Source organism: Lissotriton helveticus, chromosome 5_1 (assembly GCF_964261635.1).
Source record: "Lissotriton helveticus chromosome 5_1, aLisHel1.1, whole genome shotgun sequence".
In the NCBI taxonomy this organism is placed as follows: domain Eukaryota; kingdom Metazoa; phylum Chordata; class Amphibia; order Caudata; family Salamandridae; genus Lissotriton; species Lissotriton helveticus.
This window is the reverse complement of record NC_136065.1, coordinates 793,006,135-793,031,178: the sequence shown is the minus strand read 5'-3', so window position 1 is coordinate 793,031,178 and position 25,044 is coordinate 793,006,135. Positions and strand designations below refer to the sequence as shown.

Here is a 25,044-nt window from a genome sequence, read left to right as displayed (position 1 = left end):
GTCTGGCAATTGGGACAGAACTGTTTCTACTGAAGAAGGACCAAAATTGCTTTGCATATGGGTAGTCTCTGTCTAGAATGGTCTAGTGAATGAAAAGTAATGGACTGTAATAGGCCTCGAGCTGTACTCAATTGCTGAAATTAATTCAAGCATTCCATTCATCACTTTTTTGTTTGCTGTTGACGTCCTAGATGCCTATATTTGGGTTTTGAACTTACTGTGTCATATGGTCGAGGCCTAAGTAGGATGGAGTTGCTTGTCTTTCCTCCTGGAGGGGACATGAAATTAAGTCTATTGATATAGTAAAATTGCACTGCCTTTCAGTTCCTTTGTAAACCAAGAAAGTATGTTAGGGAAGCATATAGAAAAATAATCCTAAAAACAGTTAAATCTCGGCATGCAATGTGTACTGAGCAACCCATCACCTCTCTAGGTATAAACGAACCGAACGTTTGGTAAATTAGAAATGTATTGTGATTAGAATTGTTAACACATTTTTATATATTCATTTGATTTCAATCCAGTTTCATATCAGATTATTTTACTGATTTAATACCTCATGCAGCATGAGGGAGGTGTGATCACATTTCAAGTATCCTGGAAGATTCATAATTTTAAAAAAAATAGCATTTAATGCAACATTTCAGGAAGGTCATGCTTTTGTGTACTCGATTTATGACAGACGACTTTACAGCTGGCTTTCAGTACGAACTCAGTGGCGGTCTTGGTGTTTGTTGAGGATGATTGAGAAAGCCAGAGATGACAGACCCTGATTTTTACATATTTATTCACTACCTTTGACCATCAGTCCCTGTTCCTGTCATTGTGCCTCGATTTAGGCCCTACTTCTGAAGTGAACGGATTCCTTCTTTCAAATAGGTTACAAATAGTCTAGCTTTGATCCCGCAGATCTGGGCCTAAACTAGTTTCATGGGTGTGCCTCTGGGCTCATCTATCTTCTCTTTGTTCATCAATTTGTATTTGTGGCCTCTGCATGCCTGCTGCATGTAATATGTTAGAATTGGGGGTCTCTAGTTGGCAGAGGTAGGTACCTTTATCCAAATAGGGACCCTTGCTTCTAGTCAGGGTAAGGGGGCTACACTCCTAAATAACCCCTGCTCACCCCCTTGGTGGCTTGGCACGAGCAGGCAGGCTTATCTCAGAGGCAGTGTGTAAAGCATTTGTGAACACATACAGTAATACAGTGAAAACATTACAAATGGACACCACACCAGTTTAAAAAAATAAGTAATCTTTACTAGACTTAACACAAGACCAAACGACAAAAATCCACAATATTGTAATCAAAAATAAGTCTTTAAAATGGTTGAAAATAGCTTAGTTCAATGTAGATGGTAAATGCAACACTTTACTCTCAAAATACCTTAGATGCGTCATGCAATGCAAACAAAACGGTCACAGGGAAGTTGATGCACCATTCTTTACACTCATGGGAGTGGATGCGTCGGTTCCTTACTCCTGCACAGGGGAGGTGATGCGTCGCTTCCTTACTGTGTGGGGAGTTGATGCTTTGAGTCTTACTGTGGCCCGGTGACGATGCGACAAGATGTTGCATCGATGCGATGCAACGATCCCGTGGAATGCGACCAAATGGCATCTTTGATGCGATGCAACAATGTTGGATGCGGTGCGTGCACGCCCGACAGCCGTGCGGCAAACTCAGTAACTTCTGAGCCCCGACAGGCCCTGCGAGACGCTTCCCCGGTAATGCGACGGCGACCTCTGCGGCGGCAATAAGCTTCCCCAGTGATGCGATGCTAGGTTGGAGGTGCGACGGCACGTTCTTCGGCGATGCGCCGGCAACTGTTGGGGCGGCGACATGCTTCTCCTTGTTGCATCGCGCTTCCATCTCCCAGCGACACGCAGTCTTCTCAGAGTACCCGAACAACAGTAGACACCTTTATGGAGGTAGAATTCCCAGCAAGGGCATTCAGGGGAGCTAGTGGTGAAGTCTTGTATCTCTGAGACTTCAGGCAGGAGGCAAGCACACTTCAAGCCCTTGGAGATTCTTCTTCAAGATGATGAAAAGTTCACAAAAGTCCTCTTCTCCTTTCCTTGGCAAATAAAGTAACCACTGCAGGCCAACCCCAAAAATAGCACAGCACAGGGGCAGTCTCCTCCTTCAGCTTTCTTGGTTCTTCTTCTTGGCAAAGGTTTGGTTTGATTCCCAGAAGTGATCTAAAGTTCTGGAGTCTGGGTCCCAAAATGTACACTGGAACATATTTTGTCCTCTGAAGGCAGAGGGTGTCTGTGCCCAGCCAACACCAGTTCTGTGCAACTTCCTAGCAGGAGGTGGAGACAGCATTGTTGAAAGCAGACCTGGTCCATGTAGCTGAAAGGAAATCCCCTCCTCTACTCTCTATTCAATGAGGGCTCAGGTAAGTGAAAGGAAATCTCTGCCCCCCACTCTCTATTCAATGCAGGTCCTATTCAGCCCAGCACTGACCCATCAGACTGGTGGAGCCAAAGCCCTCTCCAGCCCCCTGCCACTCACAAACCAGACATGGAATACACGAACCTAGCAGAGGCATGCTGGATGGTTAGGCAAGAAAATACCTACTTTCTAAAAGTGGTATTTCCAAACACAGAATGTATAAATCACCCACACTAAAAGATGTATTTTAACATTCTGAGTTCAGGTATACTAAACTTTAGTTTCCTATCTTTTTCCTAGGGTCAGTTATGATTATAGGATGTTATAATCAAGCTGCCCATTCTGGCGTATGGGAACAGATAGCCTTGCTATAGTGAAAAACGAAATTGGCTTTAATTCACTATCAGGGCATGCCACACACATCAGGGCATGTCCTACCTTTCACATACAATGCACCCTGCCCATGGGGGTACCCTGTGCCTACCTGAGGTGTGACAAACATGTAGAAAAGGGACGGTTTAGAGACTGGGCAAGTGTGTGCACTTGCCAAGTTGCCATGGCAGTCCCAGACTGCACACAGGCTCTGCAATGGCAGGCCCAGACTGCACACAGGCTCTGCAATGGCAGGCCTGAGCCATACTTTACAAGTTGCTTCTGTGGGTGGCACAATCAGTGCTGCATGTCCACCACCAGCATTGTGTTTACAGGCCCTGGGCACACATGGTGCACTGAGCTAGGGCCTAACAAGTAAATCAATTAAGCCAATCATGGAGTCAATACAAAAGTTTACAATAGGGAGCACTTGTACTTTGGCACTGAATAGCAGTGGCAAAGTGCCCAAAGCATCTAGGCCAGCAAAAACATAGCATAAACACAGGAGGCAACAGTGAGAAAATGGAAGAGAGACCCACGCCAATGGTGCCAGGTCTAACATAATAGATTAGTACTTTTTTGATGTATACAGATTGAACTCTTTTTGAACACATTAAATGCTGAATGAATGCTGCTTCGGGCTCTTGACACGATCTGGTGGTAATTAATCAACTGCTCCCTCAACTCCGCTACCTTCCCGGAAAGCTGGAAACATGCCAAACTCAGCGCCCTCCTGAAGAAACCCACAGCAGACCCCACTAAACTTAAGAACTACCGCCCCATTTCGCTCCTCCCATTCCCTGCCAAAGTCATTGAGAAAGGCGTCAACAGTCAGCTCGCTGCCTTCCTTGAATCCAACAAATCCCTCGACCCCTCACAGTCTGGCTTCCGAGCCAAACACAGCACCGAACCCGCCCTCATCGCAGCAACAGACGAAATTCGAACTCTACTGGACAACGGAGAAACAGCTGCCCTCATCCTACTTGATCTCTCCGCAGCCTTCGACACAGTCTGTCATAGCACCCTTATACAACGCCTCAGCAACATCAGAATACAAGGAAAAGCACTGGACTGGATCATCTCGTTCCTCGCCGGAAGAACCCAGAGAGTCCGCCTCCCCCCTTTTAGATCAGAGGCCACCGAAGTCACCTGCGGCGTACCACAAGGATCATCTCTCAGTCCCACCCTCTTCAACGTATACTTGAGTCCCCTCGCATCCATCGCGCGCCAACACAACCTTAACATCATCTCCTACGCAGACGACACCCAGCTGATCCTCTCCCTCACCAAAGACCCAAACACCGCCAAAACCAACCTACACGAAGGGATGAAAGAAGTAGCCAAGTGGATGAAGAACAGCCGTTTAAAACTGAACTCGGACAAAACGGAAATCCTCATTTTAGGATCATCCCCCTCCGCCTGGGACGACTCATGGTGGCCACCGGCCCTGGGAACCGCACCCATACCAACGGATCACGCACGTAATCTGGGCTTCATCCTGGACTCCTCCCTCTCGATGACCAGACAAGTCAACGCCGTATCATCATCATGCTTCAACATCCTACGTATGCTAAAAGAAATCTTCCGTTGGATCCCCACCGAAACAAGAAAGACGGTCACCCATGCACTGGTCACAAGCTGACTGGACTACGGAAACACCCTTTACGCCGGAACCACAGCCAAACTACAGAAAAAACTCCAACGCATCCAAAACGCATCAGCCAGACTCATCCTAAACGTCCCCCGCCAAGCTCACATTTCCAGTCACCTGAAAGACCTCCACTGGCTCCCCGTCAACAAGAGAATAACGTTCCGTCTCCTCACCCACGCACACAAAGCCCTCTACAACCTAGGACCTGAATACCTCAACACACGCCTGTCCTTCTACACCCCCACCCGCCAACTTCGATCGTCCAATCAAGCCCTCGCCACAATTCCACGCATCCAAAGATCCACCATGGGGGGAAGATCCTTCTCCTACTTAGCGGCCAAGACCTGGAATTCCCTCCCCCCCACCTCCGCCTTACACAGAACCACCTCTCCTTCAGAAAACAACTAAAAACTTGGATATTCGATAAGTAAAGTACCCCCCCTCCCTCAAGCGCCTTGAGACCCTCTGGGTGAGTAGTGCGCTATACAAATTTTAAACTTGAAACTTTTTTTTTATTAAGTGTAATTGTCTCTAGCTGAACCCATCAAAGATTAAAATACTGCTTTTTCTATACTCAACCAATGGGTGGAATACAAGTGTGAGGCCATGTTCGATGGGTGTGTGCCTTGTTCCTGCATTTATGAGAAAACAACATAATGATTAATGCAGATCTTTATTTAATTTGAGACTTCTCTATAGATTTTTTTCCGGCCTTGTCCCTACTGCACAGGGTCATGGTTTTCACTACTTTAATCCACTCTTACGTTGAAAAAAGCAATGTTTACTTATATTTTGTACGCATGGGATTTCCTACTTATGTCAGCATCGCTTTTCTTTTTTTGGAGAAAAGATTGCTAAAGTATATGCCTGTCTCCAAACTTCCCTCTACATCTTTAAAACTTCACTCAATGCCAAAGCTTAGGGAAATCTAAGGACAAGTTGTGGAACAGTCTCCCTAACACTGAAAAAAAGAACCAAGCTTCCTAAAATGGAGGAAAATGTTGGAAACTCAGTTAATTATCCAGAAAATGTAAAATAGTTTTTCTTTGTTCTAGTTTCAGGAGGATTTCAATAGCTTTATGAGATCCCTTCTGTGGTGAGTGTTGATCGTAACAAATTATTTTTGAATAGAAGGTTAGGATGAGCACACAAATGGTAGAATGTTTAATAGGCTTCACAAAGTGTTTCTAATTTGAGAGTCCAGTTTTTAAGCTTTAAATGATTTATATACTGATGTCTCCTGCCTCGTCAGTCTGACAAAGGTGAGTTGCAGTGAGTCATTGGTGAGATTGTTTGTGGTTGACAGCGTTGTTGGCCATGAATTTGAGTTTTTGGGGAACTGGGCAAGATTTGGTTGGGAATTGCAGAATTCAGTTTGAGGCACAAGGCGGAACCAAATGATATCTCAGTGGAACAGTGGAACAGGGATTTTGGTTCTTCTGCTGATAATAGAACCAAATAAAAGTCACCTGTAGAAAAGATAAATATTTGCTGTCCAGTCATATCTCTTTTTTTTCACATCTATTTATTTGAATTTGCAAAATGAAACCAACATCAGTTAAAACTTGCACTGTTGTATACCTCATATTACATTTAAGATTAGACTGTGACCCCCCCAGACCCATCCCCTAATCTCCTCTCCTCAAACTACCCCTCTGTCTGCCGAAAATATGGTGCTCCACCACAAGTAAATTCAGAGTCCATCTGGATCAGCCCCTATAGGAGTTCCAGTTGCCCCAGACTTTCATCCATTTTTAGGGCATCCCCTAGCCTCATAGACCACGTTTTGGCTAACATGCACCTGTCCATGTCTTGCCTCCATGTCTCGAGATCCGGGCCAGTCCGGAGGACCAGTCCTTTGCAACATTTATTTTCACCAACATGAGATGCAGCAACATTCTTATCCTCTGAGTGCTAGTTACACTCACCACCCCAGGGTGCATTTTTTTGCAGAGATCATCAGTACTCCTCTCCCCACCCAGAGTGTCCACAGTTTTGGACCATAAGATTTGTACTACAGTGTAGTCTCAAAGGATATGTAGAAAGGATACAGTATGCCTGCAACCTCGCAAGCACAGATATGTGGCAATTCGGCCCATCTTAAACAAGGTCATTCTGGTGTAGTAGGAGGGGTGGAGGATCCACAGTCTGAAGCCTAGTTTTATGGTCATCTCTCTAGGGGTTCCAAGGACCTCTTCCCACTCCCTATCTTCAAAGTCACCCACATTCCTCTCCCACTATTCTCTCTGCTGTTGTAGGGTATCAGGGGTATGGTTTACAATATTTTTATAGCATCAGAGACATGCCTTTCTTGAGCATGGGCCCTCAATAGTCTCTCCTCAAGAGGAGATGAATCCACTAGCTACATGCCTTTCGGTAGTACATCCCGCAATACATACTGGAGTTGCAGATAGCTTTAGGTCTCAGGGGCCCCCTGCTAGTACTCTCTCATTAAGTCTGGCAGGGGAGTACATCACCCTGAACCCATACGTCTCCTACTATGGAGATACTAATTAAATCCCACTTGGCAGAGCCTGTCAGCCTCCTCAGAGTCCCCAACACCTCTGTGTCCCAGAGTGGGGTGGACAACATAATTTTGTCTTTCCATCCCAGGTGAGGTGCCGTCTCTTTCCAGAATGTCATAACTGCTCTGGTAGTCTTAGATAGGTCAGCTAATGTCCTCCCACCACACAGGGCATCTGGGTATCACCACTCTCCCATTACATGTCCAGCCATTCAGAGTCCTGGTTCAGTCAGTGGCAGTTAGGCCCAGTCATTAACCATAATTAATTGTGCCACCCAGTAATACTTTTGAATACCGGAAGGGCAATGCCTTCATCGTACCAGCTTCTCATTCGTTTGGGCAAGGCAATGTGTCTTGGACCACCATCCCATAGTAATAGTCGGACTTCTGCTTTAATTGCCTGAAAATATGCCTTGGGGACCTCGTAAAGAGTGTTTTGTAGCGAGTATAAGAAGCGCAGTAGTGAAATTTTAATTAGAGTTGCTCTACCTAACAGGGAAAGTGGCAATGCTAGCCAATGCCTCACATCCCCTTTTAATCCTGTTAGCAGAAGGGTCAGATTCCCCTGGTAAAAAAAGCTCTATGCCAGGCAGTATGTATATTCCTAGGCAGCGGAATCCATTCCATGCAATAGTCGCATTGCAGTCTGACGGTAGTCGGAAAATATTACCCCTTTGTGGGTAAATTAGGGACTTGTGCAAATTTATAGTGTATCCTGAACATTAACCACATTTTTGGATTATCTGCATTAGTCCACATATAGCAATTTGTTATCCTCCCAGCCCAGCCCCCCCCACTGTCCACTGCAAGCCTCTGACCAGTGGGTCTTGACAAATCCATGCAGCCAGATGCTCCAACACCAGAGCAAAGATTGTTGGGGACATGTGGCAGCCCTGCCTGGTTCCCTGTTGGAGTTTGAATATTGAGGAGTACACCCCGTTCGCCTTAACTCTGGTCAGTGCGTGGCGTAAAGCAGCTGACCTATTGTGTAAATTGTGGGCCATAGCCCAGCTTGTCTAGCACTCCAAATATGTTTTTCCACTCCAGTATATCAACTGCCATTAGAGCATTGTCACTTAAGGTGTCCTTACTTAATACTCTGTAGAGATGTTGGAGATTGAGTCTTGTTCTCCGGTTAGGCATAAGGCAGTAGCGGCCCGTGGAGGGAGTTCAGTTGGGCGGTGAGGTGGAGGAGGGGTAGGGTGGGGGGGGTAGTAAACAACCAAATATGGATGAACAGAGGTAAGTAAACATTTAAATAAATAAAACAAATTTCAATGCGCGTGCTGCATTGCAAAATGCAAATACGGTCGCAAAACAATCATACATTGCAGTTAGACTCACGATTAGGAAGTGACACCCTTGGCATGCCCCTTCCTAATAGCGAGTCGCAAACCATATTTTGCAAGTCGGTAATAAGGTACTGACTCGCAAAATAGGGTTTTGTCATAGAGCACACCAAGTTTGCGGTCGCAAATGGGCTGAATTCCCGTTTGCGACCACAAAAAACTGTTGTACATCTTCCCCAGGATCCTCTCGTGCTCGGGATGGGAGGTGTTTATCTTTGAGGAGGTCAATCACATTCTCTGTCATCTTTGTCACCGCTGTGAAATGTACCTGGGCATATTAGGCCACAAATGCCTCAGCTATGTGTCCCCCCCAACTAGCTTCCCTGTGTCTGCTTTGCTCTATAATACCCACTTCAGAGACTGATCCCTCTTGTCTAACCATGCCAGAAGTTTACCAGCTTTATTCCCAACTTCATACAGGCAGTGAGCAGTAGCTCTATGTAATGTCTGGGAGGCCTCCGCGGCCAAGTTTTTGTGTTCTTGTTGCTTCAGTTCCAAAGTATGTCCCATCCATATTGTCATCAGTCTCTCTTGTTCCAGATTGTCCCCTTCAAGCTCATACAGCCTGGCCCTCTTATGCCACTTGAACCCAGATATAAAGGACAGTGCTTGGCCCCAAACTATTTATTTGTATGTCTCCCAAATAGTGAGGGCTGAGTCCATCGTGGATACGTTTTCTTTGAAGTTATTTATGTATTCAGTTAGGCCCTCTCACACTCTGTGCTGTTTTCGGTACCACAGGATTATCTGCAATACTATCACTCCTGTTTCGGGAGTCAGATTAAATACTGCCCACAGCACGAAGTGATCCAAGATCCCGCTGGCCAGGTGTCAGACTTCAGAGTATTGGTGTGCCTGCTAGTGGCATGTGAAGAGGTAATCAATGCAGGAGAGGCTACCATGTGCAACTGAGTGATAAGCATATTACCATTACTGCGGGTTGTGTGTTCTCCACAGGTCCACCATTTATTTATTTATTGTTTAAATTTATAGTGCGCAACAGCTACCCAAAAAGGGTTTCCCGGCGCAGCTAGCAAATCCAGCAGTTCAGATAGAAAGCAAGAGAGGACAGTTATTTATCATAAAGCCATGTCTTTAAGGACTTGCGGAATAGACCATAGTCAGTTTTGTTGCGTAGTGCTGTAGGTAAGGTGTTCCAAAGTATAGGACCCAGATAAGAGAAGGACCTTCCGCCCAACCGGGCTAATTTGATTTTAGGGACCGTAAACCTCCCTTGAGTGGTGGAGCGAAGGTTGCGGGCGGGAGAATAGGGACTTACCAAGGATTGAAGATAGAGTGGGGCGTGACCAGTTTTAATTTTATGCGTTTAGCTCAGGGCTTTAAATTTTACTCGATTTTCTACCCTGAGCCAGTGTAAGTTACATCGATGAGCGGAAATGGAGTAGGCCCTCGGGACTCCACACAGGAGTCTAACAGCTGAATTTTGCACCATCTATAATCTATGCATTACGGTTTTGTTTCAGCCCAAAACAGCACATTTCCGTAGTCGAGCCTAGATGTTATTAAGGCATTAACCACGGTATTCTGAGTGGTCTCAGGTAACATCCAACAAAACAAATTTTTCTCAACCATTTGAGAATAGCAAAGCAAGTCGCTGCAACTTTTACTGATTGGGAATGCATGTTGAGAGAATCAGCAATCATGATGCCCAAATTGCGGACTTGGGGGGAAGGAGAGGGAAGAGAGCCCATTTCATGAGGCCAATGTTGAAGGACCCAGATATCTTTATTTTTACCCAGTATCAGTACCACCGTTTTTTTCTCCGTTTAATGTAAGGAAGTTTTGTTTGTGTGTTATTTAGACCAATTTTAAGCAAGGAAAGAGCATTCATGTAATGCGACGAAAGAGAAAAGATGATTTGGGAATCATTAGCGTATGAGAATAAAGATAGCCCAGATTCCTCAGCCACTTCAGCTAGAGGTCTTACATATAGATTAAAAAGTAGCGGACTGAGAATAGAACCTTGCGTCATGCCGTGAACAAAGGAATGAACTTCTGAGAGAGCTGTGCGTGAAAAAACCTGAAAGGTACGTTTGGTAAGAAAAGCAACAAGCCAATCCAGAGCAGAGCCGCGGATGCCTGACGACCATAGAGTTTTAATTAACACGGGGTGAGACACCGTGTCAAATGCAGCACTCAGATCTAACAGGATAAGAGCCACGGTGTCTCCCTTATCTAGGAGGTGTCATAAATTTACTGTTACCCCTAATAAGGTGATTTTGGTGGAGAAACCGGGTCTGAAGCCTGACTAGGAGGGGGAAGAAGACCTTGAACTGTTACAAACTGAGAAAGTTGAGTGTGGATGTGCTTTTCAAGAATTTTAGAGAAAGCAGGTAACAATGATATAGGCCGATAATTACAGGGTATGTCAGGGTCAGCATTTGCTTTTTTAAGAAGGGGGTGAATCATGGCATGTTTCTATTCCACTGGCATAAAAGCTTCCTGAAGTGAGGCATTGAGGAGATCCGTTAACACGGAGAGCATAGGTAAATCCAACTGTTTTAAGACGGAAATGGCAGTGGATTTTTTAGGTGATACTGACTTCGTGCTACTGAGAAGTTTAACTAAAATATCTGTGTTCAGCAGAGGCCAAGTTTCGAGGTGGTGCTCAGAGATATCGGATGACTCTATTTGATTAGAAGGAGAGTCATCTGTATCACAAGATGAAGAAAGTGACGGGCTGGCGGAAAAAAATTCCGCTTGTGCCAGAACAATTTCATGATATATCTTAACTACTTTTTGTACAAAAAAGGATGCAAGAGCCTCACATTTCTGTTTGTTGAGAGCTGGAGGCAGCACTTGGGTTTTGGAACCCGCCAGTTCCTTGACTGTGTTGAAAAGAGTCTTGGAACAATTTAGAGAATCCAAAATAGTGATGGTGAAATAGTTTGCACAGGCAGTTTTGGAGAGTTTTGATGTTTTAAGGTGTTCTTATAATCAGTTTTAGATACAAGCGTATAGTTTTTTCTCCATTTACTTTCCATGACTTTGCAATTCACTTTTTCTGATTTTAGTGACTCAGTAAACCAGGGTGCCGGTGGCCAATGGATGTTTGTTCTTTTGTCAGAGAAAGGCAAACAAGTATTAATGGCATCCAGAAGCCATTACTGTACTGAGGTTGACAGGAGATTTACTTGTTGTTTGGAACAAGGTTTGTGAGTATTCAGAAAAGTGTTGAGGGCAATGATATCTAATTTTTTCCAATTCCTAAATTGTCATTCTAAAGTAGGAGAAGTAGATACAGAGTGTACAGGAAGTGTAAGGTTAAACCTAATTAAATAATGATCAGACCAACAGTTTGGAAGAGCAGGAAAGCAGTTGATCCCAGTTAGATTTGAAACAATGGGATCCAAAAAATGACCTGCCTCGTGTGTGGGCCTGAATTTCATAGATGGATATTCATGGAATCTAAATCGGAAATTAAATTAGAGCTGTTTTTACATGCTTTATTTTCTAAGTGAAGATTAAAATCTCCCAAAAGAGAGAGGTTAGCTGTTTTCATAGCCAGAGGGGCCAAAAGTTCAGGAAATGTAGAAGTCCAAGAAGAAGAAGGGGTGGGAGGACGGTAGACATGTATACCTAAAAAAGTAAACTTTGGGGTGAGGGACAGCTTGAAAAAGGCTGCCTCACAGTTGGGAAAAGGAAGATGTTCGAACTCACATTTATAATCTTTCCTACAGACAATGGCTATTCCCCCATCTGTTTTTATGCTATGATCTTTCCTGACAATTGCATAATTGGAAGGTAGCGCTGCAGCAATGTCAGGATCTGAGCTCTCATGGAGACAGGTTTCTGTGAAAAAGATTGCGTCAGGTTGATCGTTCATTAGTATGTCAAATACATCCGATTTATGTTTAGGAAGGGAGCGACAGTTTATGCTAATGAAAGAGAAGAGTTTGTTATGGAAGGATGATTGGTTTAAACTAGCTATTTCTTTAACCTTCTTGGTTTCCTGTCTCGATGAGAAACAGAAACCACAGTTAAGGCATGTTACACTTAAATCTTCAAGATGTAATCTTGTGCAATCCCAGGACAAAGGAACTCGAAGAGCAGCAATTGTTCCGAGGTGTACCTAAGTCTAGAGTTTTCTTCTGGGCTAAGTGAACTGCTTGTTTGAGCATCTATATTGTGTTGTTTCTTGAAAGTATTTTCATGCTTTCTAGAAAGAGGACCAGAACTTCTGGCCCTAGGCCCGGACCAGGCGCGGACGGGCGCGGACGGGCTTGCCTTTGGTGCGCCCGCTGCGCGTCACTGACATTGGCCCTTTATGTGCAGCCCATTATGGTGAGTCAGGGGGGGGGGCGTCTCACGCTCGTCCGGTCCGCCCTCCACTCAAGCAGCCAACAGCTTTGGTGGACCAGGGTCGGAGCGGGAGTCGTGCAGCGCAGGTAGGAGTTAGCAGCAAGCAAGAATTACTGTTAAAAACCAAACGGTGCTAAAGTAAGAAACAACTAAAGAAGGCTTCAATAAAAACAACACACAAAGCGGAGCGCAGCCAGTAGAAGTACGTGACTCACAGACTAGGAAACACGCTTCCCTGGGATTCAGCTCTTTATGTGCAGCCCGTTATGGTGAGTCAGAGGGGTACGTGTCACGCTCTTCCAGTCCGCCCTCCACTCAAGCAGCCAACAGCTGTGGTGTGCCGGGGTCGGAGCGGGAGTCGTGCGGCACAGGTAGGAGTTAGCAGCAAGCGAGAATTACTGTTAAAAACCAAACGGTGCTAAAGTAAAAAACAACTAAAGAAGGCTTCAATAAAAACAACACACAAAGCGGAGCGCAGCCAGTAGAAGTACGTGACTCACAGACACCATCCCCACTGCAGCCAGGAAGTCTGGAAGTGGACTCAGTGTTTCCGTCGTCATTTTTGTGTTGAACAGTCCCGGCCTCACTGGCTATGATGTTGAAGTTATTCTCCAACATTAAAGTTTCATTTGACCGTCATAGGAGCAGGGAACCCAAGTTTGTCAACGTAAAGGCATGCTATCTTTGCGGCATGTATAGTCAAATAATCAATATCAGTCCTTCTCACTGTCCTGAAAGGGCCCTATATTTACCATGTTGGTCTGACCATGTTCGTTGGGCTATTTGGGGGAGTGACTCCTTTATTAGGACCCCAATCCTCTGAAGCCCTAGGTACAGCTTGCATGAGCCACCAGTTTATACCCCCACCTGTCTATTGCTCTGTATGAGTTGCACATCATGTTTTTCCTGTAGCACAACAATGTCAGGGGCAAGTTGCTTACAATACTGAAGACCCACACCCATCTTTATCGTATCCCCTAGTCCATTAATATTTCATGACAGTATATTCAAAGAGCTCCCTCCAGCCATAGTAAAACATTATTGTTGCGGCCCGGGGGCCCAACCAGCCATTTACCAAATATCCGAGACCAGGCAGCTGTCCTGCATGGATTTAGAATGCACACCCCACCAGTGTAGGTTGACAGTGCGTTTACATGAACAAGGTAGAACTATATGTTTAAAGTAACCTCTCCAACAAATTCCTCCCTCCCTGCATGGTAGGCTTAGAACTGCCCAACCCAGCATTGCAGAGCACCTGTTAACAACAGGTCAGTTCAAATGTTCAAGCCTTGCATTTCCCATCCTCTCATGCTTGCTCTGTTATCCATTGAGTGGCAGCTCACCATGCAGAGCAACCGTAGCCCATGTCCAAGGCCCTGCTCTCCTGTTTCGGCACCACCTTATCACCAGCCTCCTGCGTGAGTCCTGTCTGAAAGTTGATTTTCCAGGGCATCAGTGGGGGTCTCGGCCCAATCCCCCTGGGCTCCCTCAGGCAAGGAACTGTGTGGGTTATCGAATGACTGTGTTTGTTGCCTGCTCTCTCCACTATTCCTTTGAGGTTTTCCTGCTCCTCTGGTTGTGCCAATTAGTGTTATAGAGTGATGACATTGCGCCAGTCAACCCCCGTTGCTCACCACCCCTCAAGTCATCCTCACGCCTCATCCACGGTCCCAAAGTGTCAAGCCTTTCCCTCAGCAGCCACCCTCAGTTTTGCTGGAAACATCATGGAGTATTTGAGGCCTTGCTGTCGCAAAACCAGTTTTACTTCATGAAAACTGTACCGTAGTTTTTGAACTCGAAGTGTAAAGTCTGGAAAGATGACCATGGTGGCATTCGCATATCAAAAGGAGGAAATTCGCCAGCCTGCCTGCAGTATCACGTCTCGATCCCTATGGTTGAATATGTGGGCAATGATGGTTCACAGTGGGGCACCACTGCGGTGGAGGGGTAGCGGCCCTGCGGGCACATCCTATTAAAAAGAACTTAGAGAGGCCCTTTACCTTTAATATGTTCAGGATGAAGTCCTTCGGGAAGAGGTCTATACCTGAGTCATTCACTCTCTGTGAGACCCCCGTGAACCATAACAAAAACGTATACTTATACTGACTTGGCTGGAAGAAGAGAGGGATTCAAATTTACCTGGCCCCTCTGTGAGAAAACTAAGTAGCATGAAACTTGAATTTGTATTGTTTTTATTACTGGAAAATACCTAAATAAAGATGTTAAATATAGTCCTATCGCTTTGCTGGATATTGGGCAACAATGCAAATTCCAGACCATCTCCTTTTGTCAATTTGCGCTAATAATTATATCTCAACCACTTCCAACTCACCTTGCCTGCTCCCTGTTTTAAAGTACTTTTCCATTTTAATATAATTATACCGTTTCTGAATTCTGCTTTTAAGTTCTTCCTAGAATAGCAGATAAAAACCATAAAATAAAAGTGTATTTTTTAATCAACATATTGTATCTGATATCTGTTTGAGAAAATATTCCCTTAGTATGATGCATGGGTGCAAGTCTGGATTGGGATTGTGTTTTAAAGGCCATTGTAAAAACAGGTAGATGTTATTGATACACATTTAATAAACGAATGGGTGCATTTCTGACTAACCTCTAAAAGATGAAAATCTGGGACATCTTCACCAAGTGCATAACATGTAAACCACAGGTTTGTACAGTTTATACCAAAACCCTGTAAAACTGATCCCTCTCACATGTAGACACTTCCGAAAAAAATACGTATTTCACATTTACTCCAAGAAATAGGAAAGCCGCAAGCTAAATTTGAAGTATTTGGTATACTTCTGTCAATCATACTAGCAGTAGATTTTCTGTGGGGCTGCATAAGCAATCAGATATCAGATTCTCCAGAGTGGCAATAATTTCATCATATCAAGCTATAAAATGTGGTATATATTAATGCATTTAAAATGAATTACCTACGTTGACAAACCCACAGTTAACGCCCACATATAAAATAAAGCCATTCATAACAATGCCCGCATCAAATCACCTTTTGGATGCCATGCCGTTGCACAATATTCAAGGAATCATAGAAGACGTTGGCAACCAACGTTTTTCTCAATGGGTAGAATAACCTATCTATTTATAAAGGTCTCATAATTGATATACGGATCAAATCAAATAGATTTTATTTCAGCATTACAATTAAACCATTCCAATGTACAATAATCTGTTTAACCCAAATTTATATAAATATTCCGTGAACAGTTCAGGTCGACAAACTCTGTACATCTCTATTAATCTTATCAAAGGGATCTTATTTGTATGACCCATCTGTAGAACTAGTTAAAACAATTGTATGCTTTTACCTGCATTCCACATGTGTGTTAAATGCAATGCATAGATAAGAAAACGCCTTAGCCTCCATTAGTGAAATCCCATTATTCATCACCCTCAATTTAGGAGTTTTGTACCACTTTCTGTCACCTGTGCCTTATTAAGGTTCGACGAAAAATGTCCAGGTTATCCATGAATGCAAAACATGGCTAAAATATTCTTTGCATAGGGTTAGCAATTCAGAAAAGCAGCCATTGGGCACCCAGGAGCCCCGTACTGTTTCCCCTGAGAATCATTTAATAAACAATAAAGAAACAATAAAAGAAAACATGATTAGGGCAAATCCTTTTGACCAACCTAGCCAATAGTCTGTCATCCTAAAACTATAAATATCACAATACTGAAAACTTAAGTCACTCAAGAGTTATAGAATGTTATCGAATGTCAATAGGCTCTAATTTGCTTTGAGGTTGGCAGAGTGCAGCCCTCATATCTCAATTGGATTGTAAAGCATTAAACCCTGAAACATTTTCATATGTGCATTGGGCCTCATTTATCCCTATCACAAAATCCCATTTGATTATCTTCCACCATCAGGAAAGTTGCAGATGTATTCTCAACTCCATTTAAGATTCATACACCAAAAGCCAACTTCAACGATGTGCAGTGTAATCATAACCTCTGCATGTTGAAGCATAAGTAGCGAGCACATAAGCTCCCACTAGAACAAGTCACAACGTCTGCAGGATCACTTTGTGTACAGGATAAATTCCTCCCGCTGCAAGGTAACTTGTTTAAGGGTTAAAAGGGTCAATTTCCAGATCATGATCAATGAAGCACAAGCCTCTACTGGAGAGCTGATCCTCCATTGCCATCAGTTCCTTCCCTCACCACTGATCTATACAAAATCTGTATACCATTTGGCTAGAACAAAAGGGCAATTTTCAGAACCAACACATTGGGGCTTATTACGATGTCGGGCAGACTTGCATTCGCCTGACACAGGACTGACCATTCTCCGGTCCAGATGCCCTAATCACGATTCAACCGCACATGGTATGGTCGCATACTCCCATTTCCTTATAGAAGTAGGTGCTACAGCCATAAACCTGCTGTAGCACAAGCTCCCATAGGGAAATGGGAGGTGCCTGCCACACGGTGCAGGGATCAGCGAGGGGCACTTGGCCCCAACCGGAGGCCGCAAACAGAATGGAGCCCTGATAGGGGCTCCCAAACTCCTTGCATTGCAATCCGAACAGCTTAAAACGCCATCCATATGAATTACGAGCCAGTATCCAACTGGCTCCTTGAGATTGTAATCACCCCCATTGCCTTCTGGCCCTATAGCTGGCACAATCCCTAGTGAAAACCCGCAATCTTCACCATCGTCTTGCAATTTTAACCTTGTACAAAAGAATCACATTATTATTATTATACAAGAAAATAGCACCACCAACTGAGACCTGAGTACAAATGTTGCCAAATTAGGTCCTTCTGCCATCACCCCACAATAAATATCCTAATCAACACATTCCTGACCACAAGTGAAAACCATCAAAAATGTAAATAGACCTTCATCACCCTGCTACCAAAAAGACACAACAGCAGTCTCTCAGAGGGTTTACCCAGCCTTGCTATGGCATTGAAGAGAGTAGTCACTCACCAATGATCCCAACACCATTTGGAGCAACATTTCGCGCCAATCCGTCGCACAGCGTCATAATGCCTTCTGGCACATTTTCCATCAAGTATACCATATTTCATTCCAATTAATCAACCTTCTTCCATTACTAGTCTTTCCACATATTAGCATATTCCTCACTCGGACTGATCATGCCATTTGTCCAGGTTTCTAATGTTCCCACCATGTCCATCCAGACCTTTCAGTGAAAACACGACTGAAGCATTCTTCGTTCAGGACAGTGTTTATTTGTTAAAAAACCCAATGCATTTCGTGCATAGTTGCACTTCTTCAGGGGTCACTATAAATACAAAAACAATAACAAGACTTAGTTGATAAATTGTTATCTTGACAATTGGGCACAAAACAACACTAACATATCTTTACAATTAACTCCTCCTGATACTCTAACAGGTGTCAATGTTAGCCCCTCAATTATCAACGAGTAAATGAACCAACCCTCGCTGCCTCCTCTGGATATGTAAACTTTAACGTTTACTGGTTGCGTTTTATAAACATACCATAGTTGTACCAATCATTATTCTGGGCTGCCGCTAAACATTTCTCATCTTCTCGACATACTCGAGGGATTTGCTATTAAACTTCTCATGCTAATAAACCCGGTTTTTAAGCATGTAAATGTATGTTGTGTGTCGCGCATCTACCCAGCCTTTAAACTTTATTAGTCTGCCTGGCTGCTGACAACTCCCTTATGGTCGCATGACCTCTATTATTCTACCAAACACACATATTTTTTACCGGCACTTATTTAAAAAAGCATGTGGTGTGAGTTATTTATCGTGCATTGGCAAACCACTAAGCTAAATTAATCAGCCCAAATCCTAAACTCATTACGTTCTGTTTCACGTACCTGCACTGAACTTGTACAAAGCACCTCCCGTATCTTTGACGGCTAAAACTCTTGACGATCACTCTCCCTGGATCCTCCCGCCTTAAAACTTTCCTAGTTAGCCCGCCCACTGCTCACTTCAGTTTAAAAAACGCGCTCTTTCTGGGTTGCAGTTACTGGCTACCTGCTCCATTGTGCTCAAAACTACATATCCCACAATCCCATACGAAGCATATACTGCCAATCTGTAGACTCTGTGACCTCCAAATTTGACTTATAATATAAAATAATTCTTGTTTAAATCAAATTGACTCTGTCCTTCCTGAATCTCACCAATGATCCACCTACCCTGGGAAGAACCACATGCAGAGTAACTTACACTCGACCTGTTCTGCACTCCACAGTCCTATACATCAAGGAGAACTTTTAGTAACAGGGGCAAAAATCCGACTTGCTTGCTAATAATGTTGGGCTTTGTAAAGATAATCCAATGACTACCTCTTTACAGAGTAAAAATGAGATCGCGCGCTCCGAAGCGGATGAAATAAACCGCAAAACAAAAAACTTTGACCTTATTTCTTGTATAAAGAAAAAACATAAAAGCAGGCAGATGGTTCAGAATTAATCTACACTAAAGGAATCGCTGAAGTCAAATATGCTGACGGTCCAGTGAGGATCAGGACTGGCAGCTCCAGGCGGCCACATTAAGCTCTTTGATTATGGCAAGTTAAGTCTGCTTTTGGCATAACACGCGACTAGTCAATCAAATCATATCAAGGGACATATTAATTACATCGTCGTGTGTGCACAAGTGACAGGGTGAGAATAACGCAATTGTGAAATGGAGCCATTAACACACCCCGTACAAATATTCATTCACCAACATTGGCAAACAAACCACAAATCATCTCTGTTAACAATGAGTGATGCACGTAACAGGAGAAAATGCTTATATCACCTGGGTCAAAATAACCCCCAAATCTCTCCGGACTTAACTGAAATGTTTAGATACGTGCGACCTGCTTCATCTAATCTTCCGTAACATGCAGGTATTTTACTACAGCCTGTTGCTGTTGTTGTTATATTGCATTTGAAAAGTCATACAAAGCAAATCTACATCATACAAGGCAGTATCTGGAAGAGTGCGCGTGCAATTCTTTGCTTTAAAAATGACTCCGGTGCATTGTTTAAAAACGCTGTCACTGATAAAGGATCGCACGCCTTTTCTTTCAAATCTTTCCTGATAAGATAAGAACACGGCTGTTTTTAAACATTCTTATCTGTCCCGCCGCTGAAAAATCTCTCCTGAAAACCTCATCCACCAACAATTGTAATGAGACCATGGGATGAGCAATGCTGAGGATCCATTAGTAGTAAAAATAAATGAAATCAGTTGGGATTACTAATAAACAAAAAATAGCTTACCATCCGCCCGGTGTGTAAAGCTGTGTGGACGGTCACCCTTTGCTCCGTGAGTCTGAACGACCTGCAACTTTACCACTTCAAAGTTTGTTTGCTGGCTTGTTTCTGGCTTGCTGAGTTGGTGTTGCTAAGCTACACGTCTCTTGACAACAGAAGAAGGGAGAACAGTGTCCCGGGAGGTGTGATCAGCTTTGGCAACGAGCACTCCACTCCAGCCGCCAGACGACTCTTTCCCCGCCCACGGCATTCAAATGCTTCAATTCTTTTGGCACCTATAGGAGCGTGCCCCCTCAGTCCGCAGCGTCAGATGAACCTGGAGGCTGGAGAGAGCTGACTTCCCGCCATTTACCGAACTATTGTGTTTCCACACAGAACTTGTTGTGACTTGATCAACATAGCTAATAAGGACCCGTGTTCAACACTACACATGGCGTTTCTCGGTAAAAAACACATTTCCCAGGAATGCGCTCTGAGGAGTGTGTTTTGTGGTGGTGGTTGTGGGGGGCCCAGGATTGTAGGGTATGCATTATGGCAAAATAAGGCTACAGGGCTGAAGGCAGAGTGGTTTGCAAATGTCACCATAACTCATTTTGAGTCACACTACGAATTATGCGGTTTTATTTTCTATAACATGTTTAGTTCAATTTCATTGGCATGAAAAAATGAGTATCCAAAGAGGAGCATATTAATTGTAAGCAATATTTCAAGAACAATTATATGCTATTTGTTTGTAGGGTGATGAAAAAGAAAACCTCTTTTTCCATGGAACATGAAAAGATCAAATAACACTTTTTAAGCACGTTCTCTTTGGAGAACTGGAGGGCATATTACCAAGGGTGGCGATATTGAATTATCGCCGCTTTAGCGGCTGTTTTCGGCTGCTAAGCGACGATAATTCCATCACCCTATTACCAAGCTGTCGCTAACACCAGTTAGCGACAGCCTGTAGGCGATAGCGAGCGGTTTGGGGCCCGCTTTGCATGTCAGCGATATTTATCGCTAATGACATGCAAAGTGGGCGTACCCAACCCGTTAGCGACTGAAAGCAGTCGATACCCTCGCTATCGCATATTACCAAGAAAGGCAAAGCGATGGAAATATTCGCGCTAAGCGCAAATATTGCCAAACGCTAACGCCTGCAAATACCAGTTCTTAGCCATGTTATCCAATGGGAGGTGGATAACATGGCTAACAGCATTTGCACGCTAATGCGTGAACACCGCTGGTTTTCCAGCGATATTCACGCTAACGCCTGCAATATTATCGCTTTTGAGATAAACGTTGGTAATAGGACATTATCTCAGCGATAATATTGGGCGAAGCGCGGCGTTAAAAAAACGAACGCTAAGCTCAGTTAGCGATAAATATCGCTAACTGTTGGTAATATGCCCCTGAGGGTCTTATTTATGAGGCCTTGCAACTGTTTTGCGCTTCCGATGCGTCATTTTTGTGACGCATCGGCGGCATAAAACATGCCTCCTGTTGAGCCCTATTTACAAAGTGACGCATCTCTCTGTAAACCCCTGCGCTACATTATACCTGCGTCAGGTATAATGTATGCAGGGTGGTTGTTCCCACGTAAGTAAGTCTCGTAAAAGTGACGCAGTTACATTTACGAGATTTCACAGCGCCACTTCTAGGGTGCAAATGTGTCAATATCTGACGCCTGCCTCACAGCAGGCGTAAGACTGACGCAGGCCCTTTCACATGGGGCTTGTGAAAGGACACATTGCTGGACTTGTGTCACTTTTGTGACACACTCCAGCAATGCGTCACTTTTGCGCCTACGGATACGCCAGAAATACTGACGTATCTGTAACTCCTTGCAACATGATGCGTCATTCAGTAAATATGAAGCATCCATCATGTCACAAGGAGGGCGCACTGAGAAGTGACGCGTCACTGCTTTCACGCAGCGATGCGTCACTTCTCATAAATGAGGACCTGAGGGTTTAAGAGAGAGCAGATAGCAGTCCTAGAAGTAGTTTTTGAAGAAGCAGGGATTCCGTTGTGCTCCAAGAGATCTGTTGCTTGACAAGTGGCTCCAGTGGGGATAGCGGAAAAGGTTCGATTCAACCAGAATAGTAATGCACCATCCATAAATGGCCAAGTGTTGGGTCTAAAATTATGCAGCTAACTGAGTTACAGGTGTCAAGACATTGCAAGAACTTAGACATATGTACGGATGTGTGAAGCTACTAAACAACCAGCTTACCTACACACTTTTGTAAAAAAAAAGTATGTGTGGCTAAGAAAAGGTTGTAGCTATTTGTAGTTTAAAAAAACATGAGCAGGTCGGGTTACTGTAGGGACTGAAACTACTTGGCAGTGACCCTGTCTGCTACTGTTGAGTACCTAGGAATAGCACAAAGATTCATAATCTTTCCAAAAGCAAACCAACTGGGCACTTCATACCATACCCACCTGCACCCAAACGCCAGTAGCTCCCTGGCAAATCCTGAGCCTGCCACCTGTAATCCTCTATAGTTAAAGTAATCAAACCACACAGAACAAAGTAATATTACTTAGCACAATTAGGTGTTTCAGACCCAGGTTGTAATCCTGTTTGTGGTCTTCAGTGAGGCGCTACATGCTTTTGTTGCCCTCCCCTGCTAACACGGTTTCCTGGTTACTACAATCCCTGCTCTGTAACACTTTACAAAGCACTAGTTAGGCACAGGTGCAGTGCACTCAAAATACTTTAAAGCTTAGATGTTCACCGTAGGAAAGTTGAGTATTATATAGTGCGGCTGGTTAGGCTTCACTATGCAATACTCTCACAATACCCCCAAATAGGTCCTTTGGGTTCACACTAATACATCCCTAGCTTAGTCATGGTAGTGCGGCACAGAGCAGTAAGACTTTACTGGAGGACCATGTGTTAAGCATTTCAGAGTACAAACATGGACAATAAGTAGTTGACACGACTCAATAGAAATCTGACACAAATTTATAAAAATAAAACAGGTTTCTAGATAAATTCAGGCACCAAATGTACCCAATAGGATGTCTTGTACTTTTTTAATTAACTTTCTTTATACGTTTTAAGTAACATATAACACAGGTGTACAATCCAAAGTCAGCAATAAGTCGTCATATGGGCTTTGGCACATCAGAAAGCATTCCTGTATTTACAAATATCAAGAGCAATCACACTGTGGTCCCCCCATTCATGGCCATCTACCTTCCTTCTTCTGAACTCGACCTGTCGCCTCCCCCTAATGTGCTTTGGGGGCTCCCCTGAGGCTCGTCAACCAACAGTTTATTGACAGAGTCCCTCCATGCCCATATGTCCTCCTCCAGTTTGTCATCTCTGCGGCATGCTTTCATGTGTACCTCCTCAGCAAGTGTCCACTCGTGCACATCTTTCAGCCAGGCTGTGACCTCAGGAGCCCTCGCTCCCATTCAGACAATCGCTATCCTATGCCTCGCTAGCACTAGGAGGAGTTGCAGCCGCTTGTATGCTGTCTTGTTTTGTTTTTGGGGTTTACGTATGAGCCGCAGCAGACAATGGGATGGTGCCAACTTCACTCGGCTGCTGCCACCTCTCCGTGAACTCTCTATCACCTCGGTCCAGAACAGTCGTCCCTTGGGGCACTCCCAGGCCAGGTGCAGGAAATTGGCCCCTCCCAGTGACACATGGGGCAGGAGTTGGGTCTCTCAAGGGACATACAGTGTAGTCTCTCTGGGGTCAGGTAAGTGCGGGGAGCATAATTATAGTGGATTAGCCTAGAACGGGCATTGCATAAGACCGTGCGATTGACTTCGCCCACTGCCCTCCAGTCTCTGACGTCTAGGGGCTTCTCCAAATCTGTATTCATGCAGCGTAGACCCCTGGGGGCGGCTTTGCCACATCTCCCCTCATCCATACTAATATTATAAAGAGAGAGCCCAAACCTTTGAGGCGGGTAATCTAAGTAACCACAGCACCAGTCAAAACACCCAATACAGCGTTGGAAAGGGCAGTTGCAGCAGAAGGACATAGGCTATGCCGATGGCCACCATATACATTTTTTAAATTGTTTTATTAACTTTTCAAGAAACAGTGGTGTTCATCACAATCATACAGTGCAAGACATACAATTGTACCGTAGGACACCATAGACTAGGGCGCTCGACCTCGGACCTGGGGATCTGGGTTCGAGTCTCGATAACAACGCCAAAAACCTCCTGTGATTCTGGGCAAATCACATAATCTCCCCATGCCTAAAATGAAAGTGTGTCCTCATGTAAGGTAACTGGAAAATATGTAAAGCGCTCTGATACCTGATTCGGTTCAGGTCTAGTTCGCGCTATATAAAACTCTGTGGGCGTGTCTGCATTGTGCTGTGGGCGTGGGCTGGGGGCGTGACTAACACTGGGGGCGTGTGGTATGGTCATCACATCGTGGGCTGTGGGCGTGTGCTGGGGGTGTGACAAACGCTGGGGGCATGACAAACGCTGGGGCGTGTGTCCGCCCTTCATGCCATGTGAGTCGTACATACAAGCGCCAATTACGTTGCTGCGCAGCATCAAGGGGCACGCTGGGGGCGTGACACGCTGGGGGCATGAGAAACGCCGGGGGCGTGTGTCCGGCCTTCATGCCATGTGAACACAATTGCGCTGCATCAAGGGGCACGCAGGGGGCGTGTGCTACGTTCCGCCCTTCATGCCATGTGGGTCGTACATTAATCAGAAGATCGTCTGCTGTGGCCGTGTGCTGGGGGCATGAGAAACGCGTTCAGATGGAGGCCTGGTAAGTAACATTACTGCAGCCTCTCCTGCGCGCTGTTACTGAACTCTCTCATTCAACGAAATTAGACGCGCCTGCTACCATCAACCAGGGCTCTAGCCGGGCTCAGGCGGCGGATCAGTACACTGATTACACGCGCCTGATAACATCAACCAGGGCTGCAGCTGGGCCTCAAGCGGGGAAACACGCGCCTGCTAACATCAAACAGGCCTGCATCTGGGCCTCAAGCGGGGGAACACGCAAATGAGCGTGTCTGCGGGGACAATTACTGCAGCCTCTCCTACTCGCTGTCACTGAACTCTCCCATTAAACGGATTTACCCGCGGCTGATGACTCTCTCATTCAACGACATTACACGCGCCTGCTAACATCAACCAGGGCTGTAGCCGGGCTCAGACGGCGGATCACGACACCAATTACTGGCGCCTGCTAACATCAACCA

General features: G+C 44.7%; 1 protein-coding gene across 2 annotated transcripts in view; it reads right to left on the bottom strand.

Moving 5' to 3' along the window:
• The window catches only part of TBATA (thymus, brain and testes associated), a 211,979-nt gene extending 191,878 nt beyond the window's left edge, over window positions 1-20,101 (bottom strand). The window contains exon 1 of one of the 2 annotated variants that reach the window (XM_078643256.1): window positions 19,874-20,101. The gene's annotated coding sequence lies outside the window, so the exon portion shown is untranslated. Of the gene's footprint in view, window positions 1-18,469; window positions 18,679-19,873 lie in introns of those variants that run through there. The other variant, XM_078643257.1, reaches the window with a different exon arrangement.
• Window positions 20,102-25,044: the final 4,943 nt, after the last annotated feature.